The 16542-nt window shown below is 35.2% G+C and overlaps 1 long non-coding RNA gene across 2 annotated transcripts in view; it reads left to right on the top strand.

Annotated features, from left to right (window-relative positions):
• Positions 1-690: 690 nt before the first annotated feature.
• The window catches only part of LOC122041084, a 35489-nt gene continuing 19637 nt past the window's right edge, over positions 691-16542 (top strand). Inside the window, exons 1-3 of one of the 2 annotated variants that reach the window (XR_006128825.1) lie at positions 691-1062; positions 1159-1384; positions 1464-1525. This is a non-coding gene — a long non-coding RNA (uncharacterized LOC122041084). The remainder of the gene's footprint in view (positions 1063-1158; positions 1385-1463; positions 1526-16542) is intronic. The other variant, XR_006128824.1, reaches the window with a different exon arrangement.

The raw sequence follows: 16542 nt of genomic DNA, 5'->3' as shown, positions 1-16542 counted from the left end.
AAGCGTCAGTTTGATTACTCTATATGCCCAAGACGATAGGTCAGTGCTCAACCTCCGACCGACGTATAATTCGCCAGATCGGCCAGCAACATCTACTTGTTGACCATCTTGACTCTGACCTCCACGTAGCAGCAGGGTGAGACCCCGTATATATATATATATATATATATATATATATATAAATAAAATTTTATTCTTTTAAAAAATCCTTTTTAATTTTTTAAAAATATATTAACTTTAAACCTACAATATTCTCTTTGACATACATCAAACGGAGCATAACCCCATATTTTCAAAATTATATATATAATGAAATAAAAATATATCTTATTAAAATTTTAAATCGATAAAATTAGGAGTTAGATTTAATCATCTCATAGCTACATAAATAAAGAGCATATGATTTAATTTTCTCGAGTCGGTGCGATACATGAGCCTATATAAAATTTTGAAATTCGATGTGTCTGAATATATATTTTTTATATTTTATCATTTATATTAATAGTTGATAATCATATGTAGTTTATTTCTTTCCTATTAATTTAGGAACAAATTAATAGAAATATTGAATGAGTGAATGAATTATCTTTTGTCATACGTAAATCTGGTTAGATTTTGATTTGATTTTTTAAATTAGATAAATTGGTTCAACCAATTTAAAACGAACTGGGTATTTTGTGGAACGGGCACACCCCTTTCACGCGCCGCCCCGACCCCTTCTCCCTTCTCCCTTCTCCCTTCTCGCTTCTCCTTTCTCCCTTTTCTTCGTTCTCCTTCCTCCCCATTTCTCTTCCTTTTTATTCCAGCCACCCTTTCTCCTCTTTTCCTTTACTTCCAGCAGCCAGCAACTTGCTGTTTTTTTCCAGCCACGGATCGGCAACTCTTTTTTATTTTTTTCAGCCGCCGGCAATCTTTTTCTTCTCTAACCCCCTAATAAATCAGCAAGAGCAGGAACTCCAGTCACCAACAACAAGCCACCAATAACAGCAGTTTCCTTTGCATCACGGCAGCAGTTGCTGGAGTCCACCGGAGCTAGCCAAAGCCGCAGGCAAAGAGGGTAAGGTCTCCCTCTTTCATTCCTTTTCCTTTCTCCTCTTTCCAGCCATCAATAACGGCCAATAACAGCTCTCTTTCTTCTTTTCCTATTTTTTTCCCCAGCAACAAGAGCAAAGAGGTTCTGTTCTTTTTCTTTCCAACAACAGCAGCCCTCCCAGCAAGCTAGCACCATCATTGCTGTTTTTTCTTTCTCCCAACCACCAGCCCTTCTTTTGTTTTTTCGCTGTTTATTTAGCGGAGCTGAGAGAAAAGAGAGTCAACTACTTGACTTTCTCCATTTTCAATCTTCGTTCAACGAGGTTAACATTTCCACGATGGCTAAGTAAAGGTAAAATTGGTGCGGAATTGGATGTAAATGATATTGGAGAAATAATTGATTCGTTTAACTAATCACAATATTTATTTAGGTTTAATTGACTCGACCGTTCGTATCAAATAAATCTCTCCCTCATTTCATTGGTCGAGCGAGGTAAGTTTTCTATTAGATTTCTAATTCAAGTTGGTACACCTAGTTTACAATTGGAAGTTGTTAGATAAATTCTTGTTCGATTGTAGTATTAGACGCTGAGCAGGAATTGAAATTATATCAAGGTAGCGGGACCAAAATTTGATCCATCGACTTCAAATTTTAGTCAATTTTCATATTTTTGTGTTATTATCATTGTTGGATAATATTTCAAATTTTTTGAGTTATTTTCATATTATACTTGTAGATATGAGTTCAAGTAGGCTTAGTGATTCACTAACACTTGAAGCTTTTGCTATATATAGAGGTGGGTACATCTATCCTTGACTTCTCCATATTCCCTTGTGTATAAATAAATAGATGAATGAATTATTTATGTTTGTATAATTATTTTCAAAAAGAAGATTAAAATAATATTTAAAATAGTGAAACGAATTTTAAAATAATTAAACCACTAGAGGGTAAATAGTTAATATTAATTTATATTTTATTTGTGAATTAAAGATGAAAATGGTTGTTTTAAAAATTAAAATGAATATTTTGAATTACTCTTCAGTTAATACCTTTGTCTTTATATTGCTTGACCTCCCATACCTTTAAATACCCTTTAAATTAATTAGGTTGCATTAACTTGAATGCCTGGGACACATTTTTCTTGCTTGATTCTTCCTCTCCCCTATAAAATGAACATCAACCTCCCTTAGTTCATTACAAACTTATTTCACTGATTTTTTCTTGCATGACTCTTCCTCTCCCTAAAAAATCAGCATCAGCCTCCTCTCCTCTCCCCTCCATCCTCAAACATGAACTCTTCTCTTGCCTATAACATCAACATTGGTCTTTTAGATATGGTTACACTTTCTTGCTTTTCTCCTTTTGTTTCGTCATAAAGATATCCTTGCAGATTTAAGTTCGTAAGTTTTCTTATCGATTTGCATTCTAATGATTTTGTTTTTTCGTTCCTCACAAATTCAAATTGTAAATTAGTTTAGAATTTTCATTGATTTTGATTTTTCTTTAATTTGAAGTTTGATTTTGATTATGAAAATAGACTATTTCAATATTTGAATGTTAGTGAATTTTATATTTAAATTATTGTTTAATAGTTTGTGAAATATTTGAATTTTGTTAGTGAAATATTTTGGCTGAAATTTTCTATATATGTTTGAATTGTAAAAATTTATACTTAAAGCGCTATACTTCGGTAAGGAGTGCACCTCACCTTGCGCCTAGTGCCTCAGACCCCACAACACCTATGCGTTTTGGCACCTCATGCCTCAAATAACTATGATGATTGTGTTAAAAGTTGATTTTGGTTGGTCGTTTAGACTAACCAATAAGATATGAACTCCTAATTAAACAATTATGATAAAAAGAGTGAAAGTAAAATAATAAAGATGTTAAACGGGGAATACTAAAAAGTGAAAACTTTGAGTTTAACCTTATATCAGAGTATTTGCCCATCCATAGTATGTGTGGTAGCGAGTAGTCTGTGGTTAGGATTTACTTACGAGCTGATACTATATTGTTGTATATCACTAGTAAGGGCTTTTAGCTCGTACGCACGTATGACATTATTGCACATTATTACACTTTAAGCACACTAGTTTAGTAATTCACTTTTTAGTGGATTTGATGATAGATGATTTTGTTAGTATCCTGGGGTAGTTTTGATGTGGTCAACCAAGTTCAGTTAGGTCCTTTTGTATTTGCTCCTTGTATCTAAGTGTCCAGGAGCTTAGGAACACAAGAAGTCGAGCAAAAGACACAGCTAGCGAGAAGGATGGTACGGGAAAGGAATTGACGGGCTCGGTGTATTTGAAAAACGAGATGCTGCGGAAAAGTACATCGGCAAATTCGAGGGACGAGAAGTCGAGAAGGAAGCATGCTCGAGGAGAAGGTTGGAGTTGGGTTCAAGTGAACTCAACTTTGGTTAGTCGGAGAATCACCTACGCGAAGTGATCAGCTTTGAGTTGAGTTGCCATGTGGAAGGCGCCTTCCATGGCTGGAAGGGCCTTCGATAAACAGTACGAAGGCGCCTTCCAGCCTTTGAAGGCGCCTTCCGATAGCCGTTAGCCGCGGATAGAGTTTTATCTGCAGCGGATAAAACTTATCTGATGGAAGGTGCCTTGGACCATCTTGGAGGCGCCTTCAAGCTGCCGATAGAGTTTTCTAAGAGCTATAACAAGACCCCTGGACCTAGGAAATAATCAACAACTCCTATATTCATTTCTTAGCTTATTTTTGAGCGTTCAAAGAATGTAAGAGGCTTCTACGCCTTCAACGAAGGAGACTTTTTTAGTGCTTTCATTTGCCTTGAATTAACAACCACCTAGGTTGTAATCAAGTAATTTCTTAGCCTCTTTTATTTGTAGGTGTTCAATTTCTTTTGTTATAATTGTGCTACTAATCTAAGTTGGAAGATCGGGAAAGGTTAATTTTTGTTATATAGGCAATTCACTCCCCTCTTGCCAGTCCCGCTCGCCAACAAGTGGTATCAGAGCCTAACCACTTCAGAAGGACTAACCGCCTATTGAAGTACAAAGACGATGGTCGGACCGAGCATTTATCCGTCGAAGTTCGAGGGAGACTTCCAGCAATGGAAACGTCGGATGGAGGTATTTTTTAAAATGGATTTTGAAATTCTTTTAATTATGAAATATGATTTTGTAGCCCCCACGGACCAACAAGGACCTGAGAAAGAGAAGTATTCATGGACAAAGAAAGAATAAGCAGACTTTGTAGCTAACGGACAAGCCAAATTCCATTTGCTGAACGTGCTACCTCCGCAGGAGGTTAGCAGAATCAGCGCCTACGAATCAGTAAAGGATTTTTGGGAGAAGTTCTTGGAGCTACACAAAGGAACGTCTGAAGCAAAGTTCGCGAAATGGGACCTGCTCCGGAACCAAATCAGCAACCTCCGGATGGTAGAAGGCGAATCGATTGCTTATTTACATGGAAGAATAAAGAAGCTAATCACCGGATTAACGAACCTCGGAGAAACGGTAACTAATCGGAACGCGTAAAGATATGCTTTAAATGCGTTCCCAAGAACATCGGAATGAACATCTATAGTAGACTCCTACTATATTTCCAAAGATCTCGAGGTAAGTACATTAGAAAATCTTTTTTCCACTTTCGAATTACACAAGTCGTTGTGCATGACAAAGAAAGGGACCAAGTCAAAACCTAGCACTGCAAGCCCAGAAAGGCGGACCAGATTTAGACTTCGAAGCATCCATTGACGCAGATGAAGTAGCATTATTGGTAAGGAAATATAATAGATTTATTACATCTAATAAATTCAAGTCACAGACGAAAAAGGACTTTCAGAGCAAAAGTAAGATTCGATGTTACAATTGCCAAGAAGAAGGACACATCAAGGATACTGTCCCAAATTGAAAAAGGAGAAAGACAAGGGCAAAAGACCAACAAGATCGAAGCTCAATAATTTAAAGGCAGCATGAGATGAATCTTCGTCCTCCGAGTCTGAGATCGAGGCCTACGCCGAACAGTCCTACTGACCGACCACCAAAAAGAAGATAGAAAGTAGTTTAGAGATGAGCATTGATGAAGGGGGAGGATTTTCAGAAGAAAGCTGCGATAAAGGAGGAGCATCAGAACAAGAGGTAAGTAAAATACGTGCCTCATCTCCTGAAAAGTCATTTCAAATGATTAAGGTACTCTCCAAGGATTTAGTAAAACTAGAAAGAGAAAATGCTAAGATAAAACTAACCTTAGCTAATTCATGCCCTATAATAATGTATGATAATCTAAGAATAGAAAATGATAAATTGAAAGCATAAATAGAAAAATTAGAAAATGACTATGCATGTTTGAATTCGAATAGTTGTCGAAAATCAAAATTTAGAAATTATGGTAGAATCAACTAGTACATCAGAAATCACTAGGGACAAACCACCTCTAAAATTTTTAATAAATCCAGTAGGTAGAAACCTATGTTTAGTTCCAAAATCTTTTTTATATTAAATTTCATTTTTTTAATAGAAATTGTCAATATTACAAAAATATTTTTTTTTGTTCGTATTTCAAATTAAAATTTTTCATATACTATCTAATGATTTAATCTACAAACAAATATTTTTTCAATTTTTTTTTACTGTTGAGTAATTTTTTTATAAAATTATTAATGAAAACATACTTTGAAATTTAAAATTTTTTCGCAGACTTAAAATTTGAAATCTTATTTTTATGTGATAAAATATAATATAATATGTTAAAAGAAAGATATTTGAATTTTTTTTTACTGTTAAGTTATTTTCTATGAATTTATTAATGAAAACGGTATATTGAAAATTAATAATAATTTTAGGTTTATTTTTGAAAAATTTTATTATTTTGCGATGAAATATGATATTCTTTGTCCTTACAAACTTTTTTTGAATATTATCTGAATTATTACAAATTACTTTGCGAAAATCATATTTTTGAAATTAAAAATTTAAAATAAATAGAAATTTGTGAACTTTTATTTTTTTCCATTAAACTATGTGTTTTTCACATCTTAGAAAATTAGCAAAATTTTCAGAGTAGAAAAAATATTTCTTAAACAATTATTATCAAAAATTAGTTGCATTATAGAAATAAATTATTTCTCTTAAATTACATAATATCTTTCTATGAAAATTTTTATTTTGATCAAACATTATCTGTTTAACTTTGGCAAAAAGTTTTAGGATTTTTAGAACCTATAAACCAATTTCCAAATTAATTTTTTCAAAATAGAAGATTAATTTTTAAAAATAAAAAATGTATGACAATTATTTCTGAAAATTGTTGTTATATACCCCTAAAAATTTATATCAAAATTTTCTAATTGTTTATGCTATTTTTCCTTTTTTTTTTAATGTGATCAAAGGGGGAGAAATAGCTACAAGTTAAGAGAGAGTAAGGACATTCTTTTTTTTTTACAAAGTTTGCAATTTTTATTAACTAGTTTAATTCATTGCTTTACTATATTATTTCATTGTATTTTTAACCCTAACTTGAACTTAGTTGATGTACATCAAAAAGGGGGAGATTGTTAGTATTTCGGGTAATTTTGATGTGGTCAACCAAGTTCAGTTAGGTTCTATTGTGTTTGATCCTTGTGTCTAAGTGTGCCGAAGCTTAGGAACACAAGAAGTCAAGCGAAAGACGCAGCTAGCGAGAAGGATGCCATGAGAAGGGAGTCGACGGGCTCGGTGCATCCAAAGGATGAGATGCTGGGGAAGAGTACACCGGCGGACAAGAAGGATGTGTGTGACGTTCGAGGGACGAGAAGCTGGGAAGGAAGTCTGCTCGAGGAGAAGGTTAGAGTTGGGTTCAGGTGAGCTCAACTCCGGTTAATTGGAGAATCACCTACGCGAAGATATCAGCTTTGAGCTGAGTTGCCACGCCTTCCATGGTTGGAAGACGCCTTCGATGAACAGTACGAAAGCGCCTTCTGATAGCCGTTAGTCGCGGAGAGTTTTATTCGCAGCGGATAAAATTTATCTACTGGAAGGCGCCTTGGACCATCTTGGAGGCGCCTTTAAGCTGCGGATAGAGTTTTCCAGGGGCTATAACAAGACCCTTGGACCTAGGAAATAATCAACAACTCCTGTATTCATTTCCTAGCTTATTTCGGAGCGTTCAAAGAGTGTAAGAGGCTTCTCCGTCTTCAATGAAGAAGACTTTTTTAGTGCTTTCATTTACCTTGGATTAACAACCGCCTAGGTTATAACCAAATAATTTCTTAGTCTCTTTTATTTTTAGTTGTTCAATTTCTTTTGTTATAATTGTACTACTAATTTAAGTTGGAAGATCGGGAAAGGTTAATTTTTGTTATATAAGCAATTCATCTCCCTCTTACCGACCCCGTTGCGCCAACAGACTTATCACACTTATGTCATTAGATAGTTATATCATTGGATACTTATATCAACCGTGATATTTATCGACGAGGACTACCAGATGACTTATGATATTTTTATAATTTGAGGATACTTGTTCAGTGATTTATGGATTTGCTGATACATGATTTATCAAACTTGTATATTTGTATTATTGGTGATATTTATTCATGTTGATATTTATGTTATTGATGACATTTATACATATTGACATTTATATTATTGATGTTATTTATACATTTCATTAAATAATAATAGCTAAAAGTTATCTTAATTGGTAAAGAGGATGATAATTTAGAAATGATATATTCAAAATATTAATAAATAACTAAACTAAAAATAATAGATGTTTATAGATATATTTATATATCTAGATATGTTTAAGCTAAAGAACTTAAAAAATAATTTATTGTAATATGAAATTGTGAGCTACTTTAGTTCCTTATCTCCTAAACAAGAGTATGTTCATACAGATCTTTTTGGATAACCACTTAGTAATTTGTGCTTACTATATGTTTTGTTTTTGACCTTCAGTTTTGTAGGCACAATCACTGTTTTGATTTTATAGTTGGTTTCAACTTGTATATAGAGTTGCTCAAAGACCTCGACAGGCTGATTCCTAGTTTAGTTTAGTTTTCGTTTCATTGTATTTTTGAAAAATGTTTTTAAAATTTAAAAATACTTTCAAGAACATCTTCAAAATTATTAAAAATATTCTTCAAGAACCTCTTCCAAATAATTAAAAATATTTTTCAAAAATGGTTAAAATAATTTTTGAAATTTTTTAAAAGATTTTAAAAATATTTTTAAAAAATAGTTTTTAATTTTTTTTATATATTTTCAAAAATAGATTTCAATTTTTTAAAAAAGAATTTACAAAAATAGTTTTCAAATATTTTAAAAATATTTTCAAAAATAATTTTCAAAATTCTTAAAATATTTCTCCATTTTTTTTAAAATTTAAAAATTTTCAAAATGGATTTTTCGAAAGAAATTTTTAAAAGTTTTAGATGCTTCTTTTAAAAATATTTTTAGAGAACTTAAAATTTTCATTTAAATTCTAATCAATGTATATAATAATAAATAAGCAAGATAAGAGAATGTAAAAATAATCTTAAATGATGAATAGATATAGAATTTAAAATATGAAAGCAATTTAAGCAAATAGCCAAGCACTAAGATATTGAGCATAACTAAAAATTTGACCTAAATAAATCTAGGAAAACTATTTATTATCATCGAGTAGTATTGACTACCACTTAGAGATATGACTCCATGGGTGCCAAACAAGTGTAAGTGCAAAAGTCCAAGTATTGAAGTGGTTCTGGTTTCAATTGGTTTGTATCTGGATCTGATTTGCTTGCCTTCCTAGTATGCATCACATATCTTATTCTCGAAGTAACCTAACTTAGGTAATCTCCTAAATAAACTATTTTTTTGCTACTTTTGAATATGTCTTGAATGAGTCAGTCTCTTGTGCCACAATTATATTTTTGCTTGTGCCAAAAGACACTTACGCAAAGACTTGGGAATGCAAACTTTCATGGTTTTAATACTGTAATGATTTTGTTTATTCACTAAGGAAATATATGACTTTTGTTTAAACATTTAAATCCATGTCTAGCCTTGTTGCATATGGCTGTTGAGACCCGAGTATCACAGTTAGATACTTGGAACCCAAGCTTTTTGATGTTAACTTTAGTTTCTCAACTTGAATTTTCAATGAGGAATTCTCTTCCTCAAGTTATTTGACTTGACTTGAGGTTCTCCCTTGATCTTGCTTAGTTGAGGAGCTAGAGTTGATCTCCCCTTTAAAGTCTTTTACCTCTTTAAGAAGTGACCTGACTCATTCTTTAATTTAGTCAGTTTAAACTTGCAATAATTTGATAAAGCTTTTCAATAAATGGATTTGTTACCTCATGAGTTAACACATCTGAAAACTATGTAGGTGCAGCGGAGACCGGCAAGAGGGGGTGAATTGCTTCTGAAAAAATTAAAACGATACCCTTCTCGGATCTTTCAACTTAAAAGTAAAGCAACTATAATAAAATTAAGAGCAGAAATAAAAGGAGACAGAAATTTAACCTGGTTACAACCAAGAAGGTTGTTAATCCAGGGCAGTAAGAAAAGCACAGTAGAAGATCTCCTTTGCTGAAGGCGGAGAAACCTTTTACACACTTAAAACGCTCACTAGCTGCTAGGAAGGACTACAGAATTGATTGCTTGAGTTGTTGTTTCTTTCCTAGCTCCAGGGGCCTTTATATAGCTCTTGGAAAGTCTATCCCGAGAGTCCAAGGCGCCTCCAACAAGGTCCAAGGCGCCTGCAACGAGAGAGGGGATAAAACTTTATCCAAACAGCTCAACGTTCACTTCTGCCGGGTCCGAGGCGCCTTCAACAGGGGTTGAAGGCGCCCTCAAAGGCGTTCAGGGTGCCCTTAGCTTGGTTACTTCTTTGCTTCGTCTTCCAAGTCTCGTTCTTTTGGTGATTCCGGCCAAATAGGGCTCATCCAACCCGATTTCCGCCTTCTCCTCGGCGAGCTTCGCTCGCCACCAACGCGACGTTCTTCTCGCCCACCGGAGTACTCTTCCACATCGTCCCCCGGACGCACCGAGCCCGTCGGCTCCCTTCCCGTGTCGTCCTTCTGGCTTCCGCTCGACTTCCTGCGCTCCTAAGCTCCTGCACACTCAGACACAGGAATCAAACACAAAGCAGGACCTAACCAACTTAGTTGATCACATCAAAATACCTACGGGGACCAACAATCTCCCCTTTTTTGATGTGCATCAACCCAAGTTCAAGTTAGGGTAAAAATAGACAGAAAAATTATTTTAAAAGAAAATTACTAAACTAACATATTAAGCATCAGTTTGCAATAAATAAAATTGCAATTACTAAATTAAGAGTTGAGCAAAAAAATATTTTTAATTTTAAAAAATTCTCTCCCCCTAAACATGTACTTCTCTAAACTTGTACCTTTCTCTCCCCCTTTGATCACAGCAAAAACGGGGTAATAGAAAAAATTTTAGCATAAATTTTTAAGTTAGAAAAATTTCTAATTTAAGATGAAAAAATGTCTAACTAAGCTGAATTTATAGAATTTTCAAAAATAGAAATTACAAAAAGATTTCTAAGTAAAATGAAATTTTTGGAATTTTTAAAAAAATTCTAAGTAAAATTTCTAAGTGACAAAAGAATTCTAACTAAAATGATTTTTTTAAAAAAATAATTTCTAAGTAAAAAAATTGATTTTTAAAAAAAATTCTAAGTAAAGCTTTCAAGAGACATAAAAATGAATTTCTAAGAAAATGTTTAAAAACTTTTCAAAGCATTATTTAATTTTAATTTTAATGCTTTTATCAGAAAGTTAATTAAACATTTTTATTTCGATATTTCGGCTTCCAGGTCGTGGCGAGACACTAGGCCTTCTTGGTTATTGGAGCAACAACCACTTCCTTAGACAAAGCTTCCATAAAGAAATTCAAAGTTTAATTTTCTTACTGTAAGCTTTTATTTAAATAAATTAATTTAGCACAGATTTCGGAACCTAATAGAGGTTCCTTCCTATAGGGTTATTAAAAAATTTTGGGGTATATAGTTCTTAGGCACTCTTCTAAGTTGACCCTGATGATTTCTAATGTACCAATTCAATTTTCCATAAATTCTAACTTTTGATTTTGGAAATCTATTTAAGCATGTATCAGTTTTTAAATTTTTAATTTCTAATTTTAGATTATCATTTTTTGATTTTAGATTATCGTACATCTCAAGTGGACATGCTTTTGCTAATTTCAATTTCAATTCAGCATTTTCTTTTTCTAATTTGAATAGGTCTTTAGAAAGAGACTTAATAAAGCGAAAAGACTGAGTCGGGGTTAGATTGCGTACCTGACTTACCTGACTTGGTGACACTCCCCTTTCATCGTCGCTTTCTTACTCCCCCTTCATCTATGCTCATCTTTAAGCTTGACTCTTCTTCTATCTGATGGTTAGCCATTAGCGCTAACCCCGAGAAGGCTTCGATGTCTGATTCGGAAGACGACGAATCTGACCAAGTGACCTTTAGGTTCTTGTGCTTGGAGGATTCTTGCTTCTTGTACTTGACCTTTTCTTTCTGCTTGCTCTTTAATTTCGGGCAATCCTCCTTGATGTGCCCTTCTTCGTTGCAGTTGTAGCAACGAACCGTTCTCCTTTTTCGCTCATGCTTCTGCGATCTAAATTTGTTAAATTAAAAAAACTTATTAAATCGTCTTACCATTAATGCAACCTCGTTTTCGTCAATTGAGGTTTCAGAGTCAGAACCGTTTGTTCTTGCCTTCAAAGCAATGTTCTGACTTGTCTTTTCTACTCCAATGGGCTCTGCAATTCGAGATTCGTGAAGTTCAAAGTTGAAAATAGATTTTCTAGAGTACTTACCTCGAAGTCCTTAGAGATGTAGTATGCATCTACTAAGGACGCCCATTCTTGAGTTCTGGAGAAGGCGTTGAGCGCGTACCGGATTGAGTCCCGGTTCATTACTTCTTTTCCAAGATTGGTTAGTTGCGTGATCAGCTCTTTGATTCTTGCTTGGAGTTGCGCTACCTTCTCGCCGTTGTTCATCCGAAGGTTCGTTAACTAGGTCCGGAGGATGTCGCGCCTCGCTAGCTTAGCTTCCGAGGTACCTTCGTGAAGCTCTAGGAATTTTTCCCAGAGGTCTTTCGCTGAGGAGTAGCTTCCGATTCGACTTACCTCTTATGGTGGCAGCACGCTCAGCAGGTGGAATTTTGCCTTTCCGTTGGCAACAAACTCGGCCTGCTCCTTGCTCCACTGATGCTCTTCTTTGTCTTTCGGAACTTCAAAACCATATTTCATAGTTAGTAAAATATCGAAGTCGATTTTAAAGAATACTTCCATTCGGCGTTTCCACGTCGCGAAGTCTCCGTCGAACTTCGGGGGATGAATATTTGCTCCGGCCATCGTCTTGATATACCAATTGTAGGTGCAGCGGAGGCCGGCAAGAGGGGGGTGAATTGCTTCTGAAAAAATTAAAACGATACCCTCCTCGGATCTTTCAACTCAAAAGTAAAGCAACTATAATAAAATTAAGAGCAGAAATAAAGGGAGACAGAAATTTAACCTGGTTACAACCAAGAGGGTTGTTAATCCAGGGCAGTAAGAAAAGCGCAGTAGAAGATCTCCTTTGCTGAAGGCGGAGAAGCCTTTTATACACTTAAAACGCTCACTAGTTGCTATGAAGGACTACAAAATTGATTGCTTGAGTTGTTGTTTCTTTCCTAGCTCCAGGGGCCTTTATATAACTCCTGGAAAGTCTATCCCGAGGGTCCAAGGCGCCTCCAACAAGGTCCAAGGCGCCTCCAAAAAGGTCCAAGGTGCCTCCAACGAGAGAGGGGATAAAACTTTATCCAAACAGCTCAACGTTCACTTCTGCCGGGTCTGAGGCGCCTTCAACAGGCTGGCAGCTTTTCCAGCTTGGTTGCTTCTTTGCTCCGTTTTCCGAAGTCTAGTTCTTTTGGGTGATTCCGGCCAACCGAAATAGGGCTCACCCAAACCTAATTTCCGGCCTTCTCCTCGAGCAGGCTTCCGTCCAGCTTCTCGTCCCTCGAATGCCGCACACGTTCTTCTCGTCCACCGGAGTACTCTTCCGCAGCTCTCTCGTCCTTCGGACGCACCGAGCCCGTTGGCTCCCTTCCCGTGCCGTCCTTCTCGCTAGCTGCGTCTTCCGCTCGACTTCCTGCGCTCCTAAGCTCCTGCACACTCAGACACAGGGATCAAACACAAAGCAGGACCTAACCAACTTGGTTGATCACATCAAAACACCCACGGGGACCAACAAACTACTCTATAAAGTTAATTTTTTTAATCAAAACCACTACATCTAACAATTTTGCTACATATATGATCCAAATTACTACAAGATCAATTCTGCTACACGTATGATCCAAATTACTACATGATCTTTTTTTAGCTATTTAGTTACATTGAAAGCATAGATGGACTTTGATTGCCTCTTATAGTGCATCCATATATTGTGATTCAAGTTTTGAATAGAAAATGATCATATAATGGGTTTGATTAAAATTATTATATATTTATTTTTGAATTATTTGGTTAACTTTTGAAAGATGATCCAACTATAATTGCCTCCTAAAGTGTATTTATAAAAATTTAAATTTTAAGTAGAAAATTTCCATATAGTAGTTTTGATAAAATTGTTATATTTTTTTTTGAGTCATTTTATCTTTTCAAAAACATAGTTAGACATATATATACAAGAGTGATATGCTAGACTCCTCCTATGCATGCCCAACATACGCGACCCGAGGGGGGGGCACGTGGGCCCCCTCTGTGGCGTATGCTGGTGTGCACGGGAGGCGCTCAACATATCACAGCTCTCTCTCTCTCTCTCTATAGTAATTTTGATTATTGTGGGTAATTTTAAATTTATCTTGTTTTGAAAAATTTTATATTCAATAATTTTTCAATTTATAATTTACATAATAATTTTTAAAAAATATAATATAATTTACGCCACTTTATTTTCTACATATATTAAAAAGATTATATATTTTTTAATAATCTTTTGATTTTCTTAAATTATAATAATTTCAACCAAACAATTAACAAATAGCTTTTTTTTTTAAGTTTGTGAGACGGATGAACAATGATCTAATAGTTAGGTATATTTGTAGCATGACAATTTAGAAAAATAACCAATATGACGATTCTATGTAATGTTTGATAAAAAAAAAGAATTTGAGGACTCATAGAAAGGAAACAGGTAAGGAGAAACTATGATAGAACCACACTTGATCATAAAAAGAGGAAGCAAGTTTTGTAGAGAAGGATAGTGAGGATGTCTCCATGGTGTAGGGAGTTTATGTCCAAAAATTGCGGAGGAGGATTAGAGGGAGTTCACCATGTCCAATACTAGGAGTCTCGGTGGCAAATTATGAGATCAGTCATTTGCGGATGGCACGATGTCACATAAAATTGATCCGTTAGGGGCTTGCTCGCCAGGCTCTCAATACCCTAGGTAGCCCTTCTTACTTCGGCAACAATTTAGTACAACTTCAAGATATTTTGTGTACATTCAGCAACTGAAATTAAGAATAATCTCTTGCATCATATTTCTGGTAACTTGATTACTTTTTTTAACATTACAATTGTCAATCTAGGAGATCTATTTATTCGGGCAATGATTTGTAAGCTGAAGTCCTACTATATGTTACTGAGAGAAATCTTGGAGTGTTGCTTTCCAAAGGTTGAGCTTTGTTTCATAGCATCCGATGAGTTAATTGGCGCCTAATATGAAGTAGTAGACAAGTGCCACTGGCAATGCTATTATCATGCCGACAATTATCCTGCAATTCAAAAAGAAGTCATTAAAGGGGCTGATAGGTTTATATCCTAGTATGAGATGTGTCGAATATGGTTACCCAGTACTCATAATATCTGGATGCACGCCATACTCTCTAGCAAAAACAAATGGTACGATTCCTTGTGGAAGAGATGCCTACAAGCCCACAAATTAATTATAGCAGAACTAGTTGCTTAGTAAAAGTTGTTTTCTGTGTAATTGTTGTATATACTATGTTTTTTCTAACAGGTAATTAAAAGCTCAAGGTACGTGTTTATCTATTTTTGAAATCACAATGATTCTAGAGTGACTGGTTAACTACATACCTGAACTATTGCAACATTAAACAATGTATGTCGTATTCCAATGGTGTAGGATGGAATTGCCATGAGAGCTGGTCCTATGATAAACCTTAATCCAATAGATAAGAGCATCAACCGAGTACCACATGCTATTATATTAGTCTGTGATGCGATAAAAAGACCTGCCATTTCCCAAATTGCAGTGTTTTAGGCCATGGAATTGAACCATATAGTTTGCATTTACTATTTTTACCTATGCTGAACATTGCCATGCCAAGTCCACCATCTGACATTATTCCAATGGAATTCCTAATTATTGGTGGTAGTTCTAGTTTCCACCTGCAGAAATTGTCATCATTTTAAGCAATCGTAAGTGCATTTACATGCACAAACAAAAGAAGAATCTTCTTTGTCTTGACCTAAAGCTGATTAATGCCCAAGTGAGTCCAGCTAAAGTTGCACAGGTATTAGGGTTGGCTATAAGCTTCCTCCCAACAGTTAGTAGGATTGCTTGACTCATAACATATCTTGCAGAGGAGTCTCTTGTTTCCTCTTCTTCATGTTTGATTTGTACTTCAAGAACTTCTTGTTCTCCTTGAAAACCAACAAAAATTTCAATGTCTTCTCCTGTTGGAAACTTGTGACAAGAAAGAAAATGAAGCAAAGTTGAAGTCAATAGAAGAGGTTGCAACTTTGAACCAGTTACAATGTGCCAAGCTTCCAGCAACTTCTGTCTTTTTTGGCAAAGAACTGATGATGCACTCAATGCATAAGGTTTTCTGTTTTTTAATAATATATTCCTCTCAAAAGCATGAAACTCAATTGGACAAAACAAGGGGTCTAGAGCATGATAAAAATGAATCAGTTAGGTAGATGAGATGAAGTCATTGTACCACATTGTACTTTAATTAAGCCACTTCTCTAATACCTCCTTCCCTCTCCCTTTTCTACATTGGAAGGAAAGCCAATTTGGCAATTTGGTCATCTCTTACATTTTTTTTACCTTGATTTTTGCTTGACACCGTTCATAATTCAATTTGTCGCATCCTCCATACTACTAGTTGGACCTTGGATATTTTCTTAATTTCATTATGCAGGCTATTGAATGTGTGCATATCTGGATTACCACATCATCATGCACTGTAAGTTTGCTGAACATGGTTATGTCAGGATTACAAGTTCTTAGATATTATTTGATGAAATTAGGAACTGCTAGGTCATTGCTTGGTATAATTCTCCTTTTTTTTTAAGCTAGCACTAGGTATCCAACTCTTCGGGCCGATTAATTCTGGAGATGATCCCCCTGACCCACGAAAGTTTTCCATTGGCTATCAGGATAAATTCGGAAGTGGTAGCCCAATATCCTAGGTTTGTCATCCCACTGAAGGAAAATGCCCCGTAGTGCGCCCTAATTAGGAATCAAACCGTGGGGGTTTGGGAGACTGCATGGGCATTCTGTCGCTGCATCA

The sequence above is a fragment of the Zingiber officinale genome, chromosome 2A, assembly GCF_018446385.1.
Source record: "Zingiber officinale cultivar Zhangliang chromosome 2A, Zo_v1.1, whole genome shotgun sequence".
Classification (NCBI taxonomy): Eukaryota; Viridiplantae; Streptophyta; class Magnoliopsida; order Zingiberales; family Zingiberaceae; genus Zingiber; species Zingiber officinale.
The sequence above is the reverse complement of the archived record's forward strand: the minus strand, read 5'-3'. Positions and strand labels throughout refer to the sequence as shown.